The 12,954-nt window shown below is 30.9% G+C and overlaps 2 long non-coding RNA genes across 2 annotated transcripts; one reads left to right on the top strand and one right to left on the bottom strand.

Annotated features, from left to right (window-relative positions):
* Positions 1-732: 732 nt before the first annotated feature.
* LOC136781276 (uncharacterized) lies at positions 733-2,528 on the top strand. Its single transcript, XR_010823896.1, has 4 exons — positions 733-977; positions 1,055-1,274; positions 1,341-1,646; positions 1,719-2,528. It is a non-coding gene; the product is annotated as an uncharacterized lncRNA (long non-coding RNA).
* A 4,942-nt stretch (positions 2,529-7,470) lies between these two features.
* LOC136781370 (uncharacterized) lies at positions 7,471-8,595 on the bottom strand. Its single transcript, XR_010823903.1, has 4 exons — positions 8,351-8,595; positions 8,054-8,273; positions 7,682-7,987; positions 7,471-7,609 (listed from the first exon to the last, which is right to left on the bottom strand). It is a non-coding gene; the product is annotated as an uncharacterized lncRNA (long non-coding RNA).
* Positions 8,596-12,954: the final 4,359 nt, after the last annotated feature.

Raw genomic sequence — 12,954 nt, 5'->3', positions numbered from 1 at the left:
AAACCCAACAAAGAGCCTATATTGTTAGGTTGTGTAAAATCAATATGATATTTACACTTTATTTCACTTTTTAATGTATTATTATTAGCACGTAGAACAATTACTTCTTCTTCATCACCTTCGAAAATCTGAGCACGTAAAAAGTCATTTATAGCATTGAGCTCATAACAACCTGTAGGTATAGTTAGCTCCTGATCATCAACGTAAAATATATTGTTTGTCTCATCAACATTACAGATTGAATTGAAGCTCTGAAAGTCTACGAGACCGAGTTCATAATGTCCATCTCGAAGATCGATCGGGGGGAAAAAATCTGACCCCAATACCGAGTCACGGCCAGAGAGTGTAACTGTTAAAGACATTGTTCACGTAGAAACTTGACACACAACTGACCGCATATGCTTGAATCATACGATGGTAACCGGACATTTGGCCTAAAAATTTTTTGGTCAGGCGTACCCTCCTCTACACAATCACATGAAAATGGCTGAAGTTTGCGCATCCTTTAGCGCCTCTGGCGGGGCATATTTTAATTAATATTCACAATCCGGCAACGTTGTTCCGAACTGTCAGATTACAGGTTATTATTGTTTTGTGATAGCAATAAATGTCAGGTCAGTAATAATTATTTAAATAAATTAAAATTTTTGTAATGTTAAGAAAACGATGCTTTGTGTAAAATATTTGTTGCAGGCTGCTGGTAAATTTGTCATTATCCTTTGAAATATTTAAAAAGGAGGCACACGTAGAACAACATTGGGATCAGATATTATTGTATAATTGACATGTTAAATATCAAAGTGATCTCTCTCTCTCTCTCTCTCTCTGCGCTTAAAAAGAAGCAAACAATTCCAAGATACAATTGCCATGACTGCGGGCAAACACAAGTTATTTATTATGCCTCATATGTGTCCTCGATACAAATCTTAAAATTATGAGGTAAATGTATCAAGCAGTACAAGCTAGTTTGTATTAAGGTAAATGATTTCGCATATTATTCAATATTCTTATGATTTTAAGCAGTCTAATTATTAAATGCAGTTTTTCGATGCAGGTATGGTAAATACAATAAGTAGTGACAAACTACTGGCAGAGAAAGGACTGTTCAGAAGCTGCGAAGGAGCTGAATCTCTGATAAATAAGCTTGAGTTTGCAGAATAATTTCATCTTTAATTAATAATTACTGTGTGCATGATGGGATTTTGCAAATGGTGTAAAAAGCACACTATTGAGATTGTTGTTCAACGTTAAGCCAAAAGCTGCTTCTCATCATAGTAAGATCTTTGTCTAAATATTATGTTGTATACCACATCTTTAAATTTACAAATATTGTATTCTAGTTACACAATATTTTTGTAATGATCACCTAATTAGTTGGAAAATGACAGGATACCTACCTCAAACGTATGTTAGTAGCAGACTTGAAGGAATGCACAGAAATATTGAGTACTATACCATTAATTTCTTAAGCACATGGACATATACTCATTATTAATAATCAGACACTGTCATTAAGAATACCCTAATGCAAATTATTTAATATGAAGCAGGAAACAATTGCAGAAAGGCCAGAATAGTCAATTATAACAAAAGATTATAATCTCATCACTGATATTCTTTCTAAAAAATTAATACATAATTCTATAGTAAGTAAATTATCAAGACTTTGCACAATGGCTTTAACAACAATTTTCACTAAAAATTACATCTATTTACAGACCACCGTTAAAATGCAAAGTCGACTGCAGTCACATATATGAAGAGGCACTCTCCAGTATTTGGTGTACAACACTGTATGTTTAGTGTTGCATTGAACGTATATTTTATACGATCATTATAAATTTAAATGGTATGAAACATTTACAAAAACTTGGCAAGAGAATATCTTCCACAATTTTTTTTTAGTTACAAGCGACCATCTCTATTCCTTAAATTATTCTACATAGGTTTTATATGTGCATTCACAGGATGGTCGGTTAATTGTATATAAAGATATGGTTTGCAATTTGTCAAGAAAATTTGTCTTTGTCAGCGTTTAATTCTAATATCGTCTAATGAATTTATTCCATTGTTTAATTAAACAGAAGCACATATGTAATATATTTTTATTAACCACATAAAGTGCTAACAAAATTAATGCTTATACATCTGTATATATATATATATATAATTAGTAACCAGTTCAATATAATTTAGCACTCTAAAATAATATTTCAATTGCTGTTGCTTTATTCGCCTCTTTCTTGCTGAGATATATAGTTCAATTTGCTTAATCCTGTTGAAAAGACAATTTTACACAGCTACAGAAATTAGTGTATTAATAAACACTTATTGTATATTTATACAGGATATGTTATTAACTACTGCCAACCCGGAAAATGTTAAAAAAATAGAGGATTTTCAGAAAAAAATTTTAATCAAAATGTTTAATGTTGTTAATATTTACAGAGTTACATAATAATTTGTTTGGGTGAAAGGTTTGTGTAAATATTTTTACAGACTTTCGCCCAAACAATTTATTGATATGTAACTTTGTAAATATTAATCATATTAAAAATTTTTATTAGAATATTGTTCTTAAAATCCTGACCTTTTTTATGATTTTCCGGGTTGGCACCAGTTAAACACATATCCTTTATAAATTAAAAAAGTGAAAATTATTACTGTTAAATTGAGTGTTTCAGAAATAATATGTTCAATCTTTGTCATTAATTTATTATTTGCACCAGCCATTGAACTTAAAAATTGAAAAATGATTTTTCTTTCATTTTTTTTATTAATATTTTTGAATGACGTTTGCCACAGATTGTTAAGGGAATCTTCGTATTGCTTTGCTTCTTTTCTGTGGTGTTGAGCGTTAATATTGTTTACATTTTCAATGACATATAAGGAAATAAGTTGTGTCAAATTGTCTGTAAACATATAATAGTATTAAAAAATATTATAATATGTATATATATATATATATTTCAATAAAATTGTTTAAATTAAAGGAACTAGTGATTTAGCACATAAATGTACATATATATTTACCTAAAAATTTAAAAATATCTGGATGTGGTCCGAACATTTCTTTGAGAGTTCTGTGGTATCTTTCGATATAGTTATTCGTTCTCTCTTTTCGATTAAAAACTGATAAGATATTAGCATCTATTTTATAAACCCAGTAATTTTCCACGTATTTTAAAAATGTTTTAAATATTCCAAATAAATTATATTTTTTTATTTGTGCAATAACAATTTGGAGTCCTTCGGCCATTAAAAAGGACGGAAGCAACGGCAAATTAAAAATGTGCCTCATTATTAGTAAAATTCGTGTTTTTTCCAAATTTTGCGATTTTGAATATTCCTTAAAAATTAAAAATTTTTTTGCTTTTTTTCTAATATTCTGCAAATTAAAAAAGCTTTAATTACACTATATGTTTAAGAAATTAATCGATAACTACTTTTATTATCAGAAATAAAATATGTAATTATAAGAGCTTCATGAGAAAATCATTGGAAAAGAATGTTATTGTTTTATAAGGGTGATAACTGGATTTTCGGGATGATTCCTATTAGAGTTTTTATTCATCTTGCGTAAGATTAAAAAAAAAATTAAAATATAGGTTTCATTCATTATATATGTGGCGATACATGTTACGAACTGCAACAATTTTCTTTTTCATTTCAACCTAGTTATAATTGAGTAACATTAATTTTTGTAAAATTAAAAGCGCTTCAAGAAACCTTGTATTTTTGGGCTTTATCTAAACACTCCATTTCTGATGAATGGAATTGACTTAATTGAAATATGTTAAAAAATTTATTTGAATGGCTTTTTAAAATTTAAATTAAATCAATTGATTTAATTAACAATGAAATTATAAGATATGAATAAACAATTATATATCAAAGGGCTCTCTCTATCGTGTCGGAGTTTAAGAAATGGTGACATTGTAAAGCAAGAGAAGGAGCTATAATCAAAATTGATAAAAATTACTTTCAGCACTTTTCATTTCTGTAACATTAGGTAATAATATATATCATTTTCGTAAAACTGCAACGCAAGATCAATAAAAAAACTGTTGTACATTTTGTAAAGAAGAGATATTTAACATTTAATTTCAATAGGAACGATTTTAACTGCATTTTTACGAAGCTTTAGCTTTTTTTAATTTAACAATATTCCATTCTTCAAAAGGTAATATTCGTTTTCTTTCGAGCAGTAATCTAAACTGCTTCGTATAACACATAAACAGTAATGAAAATAAGTTTAATTATACATACATGTATATAGTGGAAGTAGCAGCCAACAATTTGTGCAGATGGAAAATGATTTTGTAGTGCATTTTGAAGTGCCTTTTCAAAGTCTACATGAATTATATTTGGACACAAATTTATTATTTTTAATTTGATAAAAGTAAACATATTATTATATAAGTGTCCTGTTTTTTTGTTCGCCATTGTCCACAAAAACGGAATTGCCTATAATAGAAAAAATATACGAGTGAAATAATTAGAATCTACATTATATGTATCTAGTGTGATAAAAATTAAATGAGGAGCTACAAAATTGTTACCTTTCCATTGTGATTGGCCATTAATGTTATAATTTGATACAGTCCTTTTATTTTCGGTGTAGTTTCGAAAGTACCATCTACATAAATTGTTTCAATCTTTCCTATATCTTGGATGAGTTTTTTGTCAAATAAAAATACGAGAACATTTTCACCTTCCTCATATTGTAAAATTGACAATTTATGCGTTTGATTATCTATCTTAAATCGCAAAAATTTTCTAAATTCTCTGGTTTTTAGAATTTGTTCTAAGCCATGTAAATTAATATTCAAATTTGGATATTTTTGTCCCTTCCACCTTCTGATTGACCTGTCAATTTCTCTAAAAGGAGTTATCCTAGCTGCTTTAGGGTTTCTACGATGAAGGAGAAGAATGTACGCATGTGAAATTAAATATTTTAAAACGTAGATTTGAAATCGCGCCAATTAAAGATACAAACTTTAAAGCACAGTGATTATAAATTTCTCTCGTTTTAGTTGACGGCATGATTTTTGAAGAATGTGCAAATTGTTTTAATTGTTCCTTAAAATATTTTTTAATTTTTTTATTGTTATCAGGTGGATGATTGTGAGTTTTGCTGGCAATGAATTTGTCTACACATCCTATTCTTTTAACAATTTTTGCCCTACCTGAGCATGTATTTTTCAAACCACATTTAAAATATCTAATAAAAATATAATGAATATGTATAACTTATTAAACTTTTTGCAATTAATAATAATAAAAATAGTAGGATATTCGTACATATTACTTACATTATGGTAGCACCGTCCTTTTGATTATAGCATCTGACTTTATGGTAAAAATATCCGTCTGGAAACTTTACTTCACTTTCAAGTGACATTTTGTAGAATAAAATTCTATGTACACCTTTTGAATATTAGATGCAGACTGAGCTCTGTGCTTTAGGTATAGTATTAAACTTATAGTGGATGACATTGTTTACGTTTTGATTTTTCTCATGTTAACCGCTTGTGCTTATAAAAAGTGCCGCACGGTATGTTTAATGTTACCGCCAAAGCTTTTAAAGTGCCGATAAAGCTTCCTAGCGATACATTGTATGACATTTATGTAAAGATCTAATACTTAATTTTGCTAATATTTTTATTCGTTTTTGCATTGTTCAAGTTAGCATCATTTGAAATTTTACCTTTTGTAGAAAAATATGACTGATTTTACAAACTAACAACAAATATACTTGTGATTATTATACTACCATAGTTTATAACAATTTAGATTTCTTTTTAAAATAGTAGTATAAACTTTCTATATTCTTACGATAATCTTCAAAATACATTGAGGAATAGATTTGTTTTAACCGAGACAAATAATACAACAAAAGAAAAATAGAAAATAAAAGGAAAGTGACTTCTTTATACAAATTGAAATAAAATCAGTTACTTCTTTATAATCTAATGTAAAATTTATAATCCGTAAACAAGCAATGATAAATATTAATATAAATTGAAATAGGTAGTTCTTCTGATAAAGACATAAAAATTATTTGCACATCGTTTAAAATGTCTTTCAGTTTCTCCAAGTATAAACCATTTAGAAAATTAGAAATGTTAAAAATCCCGCTACTAAACTTGACAATTTCTGTAATGAATAATGAAAAGCTCTAAAAAGCCATAAAATAATTTTCCATGTACGTAATAAAATTTGTTAAGAAAAAAAAATATTGAGGCCTACGAACTAGGCTTTTCGTGTATAATTACTTACGTCCAAGCAAATTAAAAACCAATTTTAGTTTTGCTTTTATTTCTTTTTTAAATGCAGATTAAAAATCTATTATATTCTTCAAAAAAGTAAGTGATAAACAGATAGGGGTATGGAGTGAATATATTCTCACTTTAAACATTACATAGCTGCGCTTAAAATTATATATATACAACATGCTTCTACAGTTTTATATGTAAAAATTATTTTTCTGGAAAATGTAGAATTACAATCAATGAGGGGTATGCGCTGTTTCTTTTCCACGTAAAATAAGAGGATATATGCATATATATGCATAATATATACAAAATAATATTCGATTTAAAATACAGTCAAATATTTATATTCTCTTTTGGAATAAGTTCGTTGAATATTTTATGGATAATATTATTAAGTTGGAATAATAAAATGTGCCTTTTAAAAATTTTAAACATGCTATAACACTAAAAATAAACATGATTCCTTACAGTCATGCACAAATCAGTATTTCGTTGTGAGTATAAAACCGGAAAGGAAAATTATATTGATTACAAAACACCTGTATAATTATAGCAAAGTGAAAGAAGTTAAACCAAATATAGATCAGACATTCATCGCGCAACAGAAAGATTATAAAATTCATTTATTTAAACATTAATATGTAACTACTTTCAAAAAAGTAATATGAAATTAAATATTATCAGCTTAAAACATACTTTTCTCAGTATACAATTTACGTAAATACACAGAAGTATAATTGTGCATTTAAAAATATTACTAATAATGAGGTATTTTAACTAATACATAATCTTCTGATCTCTTTAGTATAAAAAAGACGAATAAAGCAACAGCAATTGAAATATTATTTTAGAGTGCTAAATTATATTGAACTGGTTACTAATTATATATATATATATACAGATGTATAAGCATTAATTTTGTTAGCACTTTATGTGGTTAATAAAAATATATTACATATGTGCTTCTGTTTAATTAAACAATGGAATAAATTCATTAGACGATATTAGAATTAAACGCTGACAAAGACAAATTTTCTTGACAAATTGCAAACCATATCTTTATATACAATTAACCGACCATCCTGTGAATGCACATATAAAACCTATGTAGAATAATTTAAGGAATAGAGATGGTCACTTGTAACTAAAAAAAAATTGTGGAAGATATTCTCTTACCAAGTTTTTGTAAATGTTTCATACCATTTAAATTTATAATGATCGTATAAAATATACGTTCAATGCAACACTAAACATACAGTGTTGTACACCAAATACTGGAGAGTGCCTCTTCATATATGTGACTGCAGTCGACTTTGCATTTTAACGGTGGTCTGTAAATAGATGTAATTTTTAGTGAAAATTGTTGTTAAAGCCATTGTGCAAAGTCTTGATAATTTACTTACTATAGAATTATGTATTAATTTTTTAGAAAGAATATCAGTGATGAGATTATAATCTTTTGTTATAATTGACTATTCTGGCCTTTCTGCAATTGTTTCCTGCTTCATATTAAATAATTTGCATTAGGGTATTCTTAATGACAGTGTCTGATTATTAATAATGAGTATATGTCCATGTGCTTAAGAAATTAATGGTATAGTACTCAATATTTCTGTGCATTCCTTCAAGTCTGCTACTAACATACGTTTGAGGTAGGTATCCTGTCATTTTCCAACTAATTAGGTGATCATTACAAAAATATTGTGTAACTAGAATACAATATTTGTAAATTTAAAGATGTGGTATACAACATAATATTTAGACAAAGATCTTACTATGATGAGAAGCAGCTTTTGGCTTAACGTTGAACAACAATCTCAATAGTGTGCTTTTTACACCATTTGCAAAATCCCATCATGCACACAGTAATTATTAATTAAAGATGAAATTATTCTGCAAACTCAAGCTTATTTATCAGAGATTCAGCTCCTTCGCAGCTTCTGAACAGTCCTTTCTCTGCCAGTAGTTTGTCACTACTTATTGTATTTACCATACCTGCATCGAAAAACTGCATTTAATAATTAGACTGCTTAAAATCATAAGAATATTGAATAATATGCGAAATCATTTACCTTAATACAAACTAGCTTGTACTGCTTGATACATTTACCTCATAATTTTAAGATTTGTATCGAGGACACATATGAGGCATAATAAATAACTTGTGTTTGCCCGCAGTCATGGCAATTGTATCTTGGAATTGTTTGCTTCTTTTTAAGCGCAGAGAGAGAGAGAGAGAGAGAGATCACTTTGATATTTAACATGTCAATTATACAATAATATCTGATCCCAATGTTGTTCTACGTGTGCCTCCTTTTTAAATATTTCAAAGGATAATGACAAATTTACCAGCAGCCTGCAACAAATATTTTACACAAAGCATCGTTTTCTTAACATTACAAAAATTTTAATTTATTTAAATAATTATTACTGACCTGACATTTATTGCTATCACAAAACAATAATAACCTGTAATCTGACAGTTCGGAACAACGTTGCCGGATTGTGAATATTAATTAAAATATGCCCCGCCAGAGGCGCTAAAGGATGCGCAAACTTCAGCCATTTTCATGTGATTGTGTAGAGGAGGGTACGCCTGACCAAAAAATTTTTAGGCCAAATGTCCGGTTACCCATACGATTGATATTGGTCGTGGTTGTAGTAGATTATAGCAGAAGGTCCAAAATATTCCACAAGTTCAATTGGAGGTTTTAAATTTCCGAAGGAATCGAAATACTTAACGTGCTTATTACGTTTAACGTAAGCGACACAATGTGTTCCAGGACCTTGTTCGTCATCAAGATTCACAATTGCGCACTCATTGCGTTGTGCATTTTGAGGTAGAGATGTACGCATAAAGACTCCCCGAAAATGCGGTATTTTACGGCAGACGTTTGATAATTGCATATTACACAGTGGGAAATTGAATCGTGTGTGCTTTCAACTATAGTGTAGTATATCATTTTGCACGTTAAATTACATAGTGAAGCTAGCCGAAGCACACACGATTCAATTTCCCACTGTGTACTAGTAGGTCCAGATTTAGGAAGTCCATTTATTTTCTTTTCCTTTTCCTTTTCCTTTTCACTCCCTCTCCTATTCGACTGTATGGTGCGAGGTATAAACCTTGTCCCCGTCTCGCTTCCATTAAGCGATTGTGTCGATGCATTGCTTCCAATTGTTTTTTGGCTGCTTTGGTGTCGTTTACAGCCTTTGCTATACCTGCCGCACCGCCAGCTAATACGCCCACCGCACTCAACAGCGGAAGCAATGGTAATAAACCCCTCCCGTTTCGTTTTAGTAAGTGACTTCTTCATCAATAAACCACCTCGTTTTTTCGGTACACGAATTTTTCTTTTCTTCGTACTTTTTCTAGACACTCGCAGTCCTAAGCCGAGTTTCCGTTTTGTATTCATTGATACCCAGACAGCAGTCGCTGTCGCTCGTTCACCTACGGATGAGTCACTAGCTATGATACGTTGTCGTGAACGGCGTGCAAGTACTTTATCAGCATGATGACGCGAGGGCAGGTCCTTATATACTGAATATGCGATATCATGCTCACGGCAAACATCATCCAGAGGGTTTATTCCTCGATCACCACGTGCTAACCGTTCATGAAGGCGAGTACCTGGACCGCAATAATTGTAGCCAGGTACATGCAGCTCGAAGGGTAGTTTATTTAGCAGCTTATTGAAAAAAGATCCACAACCATATCTCATCATGTCATGCTTTCCTAACGGGTTCGTTGACACATCCAGCAATTTTTTATTGAAGGTGGTAATCCATCAAAATAATCTTGATTAGGTAAATTATAATGTTCCGTACAGGCACGATATTGTTGCACTTCAGGATCTGTACGAATGTGCTCAGGCAATTTACACCAAACAAGTCGAATACTGTTTGGAAAGCGCTTCAATAGTAAAATTTTTGGAATGTATTCAAGCTGCTCAATAGTTAAATCCTCCAAACGTAGCACATCTAACAATAACAACGACATAATGAGAACTGATGAGATAATCTGCTTCAAGTCTATAAATAGCTTGCATGATCATAGAGTTTTAAAGTTATGGATTTCGAAAAAGCAACCACTGCACATTCGTGTCTCCAAAGCCGATCGCTTTATTGTCGGTGGGGGTTGTGGAGGAAGGAGGAAATGTCATGGATCTCTACTTCCATCTACAATTCGTAGTATAATTTGCGGACCCTCGAATTGCGGTAAAACAAACGTACTGCTTAGTCTCGTAGAAAGTCCTAACGGTGTGAGATTTGAAAATATTTATGTATACTCAAAGTCGCTTCAACAACCCAAGTATCAATACCTTGAACGGTTATTAAAAGGACTAAAAGGTATTGGATATTTTAAATTTTCAAACAATAGCGACGTTGTAAAGGTAACTGAGGCGATACCCAATTCTATTTTCATATTTGATGATGTTGCTAACGATAAGCAGGATAATATCAGAGACTACTTCTCCATGAGTAGGCATTCAAATATTGAGTGCTTCTACCTCTGCCAGACTTATGCTAAAATTCCTAAACACATGATTCGTGATAAGGCAAATCTTCTCATAATCTTTAAGCAAGATGGTACTAATTTAAAACATATTTATAACGATCATGTAAACACGGATATGTCATTTGAAAAATTCAATGAAATGTGTTCAAAGTGCTGGCACCATGATTATGGATTTCTAGTGATCGACAAGGATAGTACAATTCAAAATGGTAGATATCGGAAAGGTTTCGATGAGTATACTAAGATTAAATAGTATACCGTTTGCTTAAGATTGTTCAGTTTAGAGCTAAGTGTCCATCAAAACACACACACATCAAATGAGCGTGGAATAAACCTAGTATAAACGTGGAAATAAAAACGTGGACTGAACCTGGATTGAACGTGGATTGAACGTGGAAAACATGGAAAGCAGGAAAATGGAAGAAAAGATGCTGCTTAAGAAGATTGCCGCGAAAAGTAAAGTAATTCGTGAAAAATATCGTGCACTCAAATCAGGAAGAGAAATGATGGAAACCAATTTAAATGAAACTTTTAAACCAATTGTTGAGCCATTGAAGAAGCACACTGAACATAATGAGATTACCTTCGTGTCCCCGAAATATGAGTATAAACAGGAACCGCTACAGAAGACTATTGTAAGCGATAATTCTTTGATTATTCCATCGAAACGTAAAAGGACTTATTTCTCATCGACTCCACAACGTCAATATTTCGCAGACAACTCTACAATTAAAATTCCAACCCCTTCATCTGATGATGATGATGATGATGAGCAAGGAAATTCACGACCTAATGAAACATTATACCTTTCTCTGGAAGAGGATGGGGATGATGAGGAGGGAGTGAAAGTGGAAAAGGATGTTAATGATTTAGCAATACCATCACCAATGCAAGCAGAAACTCCATCATCGCCATTGCAAAGATCCTTAGATTTAAATAGTTCTTTGTCAGAATATGCACCAATTGGACGTAAATATACAGAGATGTTTATGCGTAAAAATAAGGATTTAATTGATGATAATTTTGGAGTTGAACGAGATGCTAGACTTTACAAAATGAGACTTGGAAAATGTTCTTTTAAAGTAAATCGTAAAGATTTTATTATTATTGATGATGAGTATTATCAGGGTACTATTGGTCTATTTGAATTGATCTTCATGAAAGAGCCACATGATTATACTGAAGATGATTTAAAAACATATAAGAATATTCTTCCTCAAACTAATGTACACAGAGCAGATTACAGTAGCGAGGGAAAGTTTCGTGGGAATAAGGGTCATAAATGGAAGAAAATAATTAGCCCATTATTTCCTCCAAAGAATCTTGTAAAAGGTAGCGGTTATATGTGTGTTAATAATGAACCAGTGAACTATGTACATTGGAATGATCCGAACGAATTAGTTGAATGTTTGAGAATTTTGATAGCATCATCTGCTGCAAGACATACGAATCATCATAATGAGATACAATCAATAATTGAGGAGCTTCATGAAGAACGTATTATCCTATAAAAGAGATTACACTTTCCATAATTTCCCAGTTGATTGTGTTACTTCACAATGTCGATAAATAAATTTGGAGGTATTTCCACTGCCAGTAATGTGAGAAAATATTTCCGTAAAACTGAAGATGAAACATTACAATTTGATAAACGTATGAATGCATTTAATGCTAAGGGGAATATTATTTCAAATTTAGGATTTGATGCTACTGATGAGAAATGTGCTGTGAATATGCATGTTCTGCTAGATAATATGAATGCTGTACGTGAGAACTTTAAAAATGAAATGCAAGAAAACAGTGATATTTTACGAAGTATTGCGTTAAGACTGGATGAAACCGAGTTAAGGCTGAATGATTTTCAAGTGAAATTGAGTAATTTCATGCAGAAACATGCTGAAGATAATGCAGATTTAAAGAAATATGCATCAATTTTCATGGAGAATCAGACTAAAGAGGATGCTGAATCAAAGAAACATATAATGAAGATAATGGGAAATTAAAAAAAGTGCTATTTTTCATGGGGAGAATCATGCTAAGGAGAATTCTTCTTGAAATAATTCGATAAAGTTTTATTAGGAAAAAGAAACTTTTACTACCATCAGTGCTCGTTGTACCCTTGTAAACCCAACACATACTTGAAGAGTTATGGATAGT

Source organism: Prorops nasuta, unplaced genomic scaffold, assembly GCF_024137725.1.
Source record: "Prorops nasuta isolate Cenicafe-Biocafe unplaced genomic scaffold, Cenicafe_Pnas_1.2 PNAS00022, whole genome shotgun sequence".
In the NCBI taxonomy this organism is placed as follows: domain Eukaryota; kingdom Metazoa; phylum Arthropoda; class Insecta; order Hymenoptera; family Bethylidae; genus Prorops; species Prorops nasuta.
This window is presented reverse-complemented; position numbering and strand designations above follow the sequence as displayed.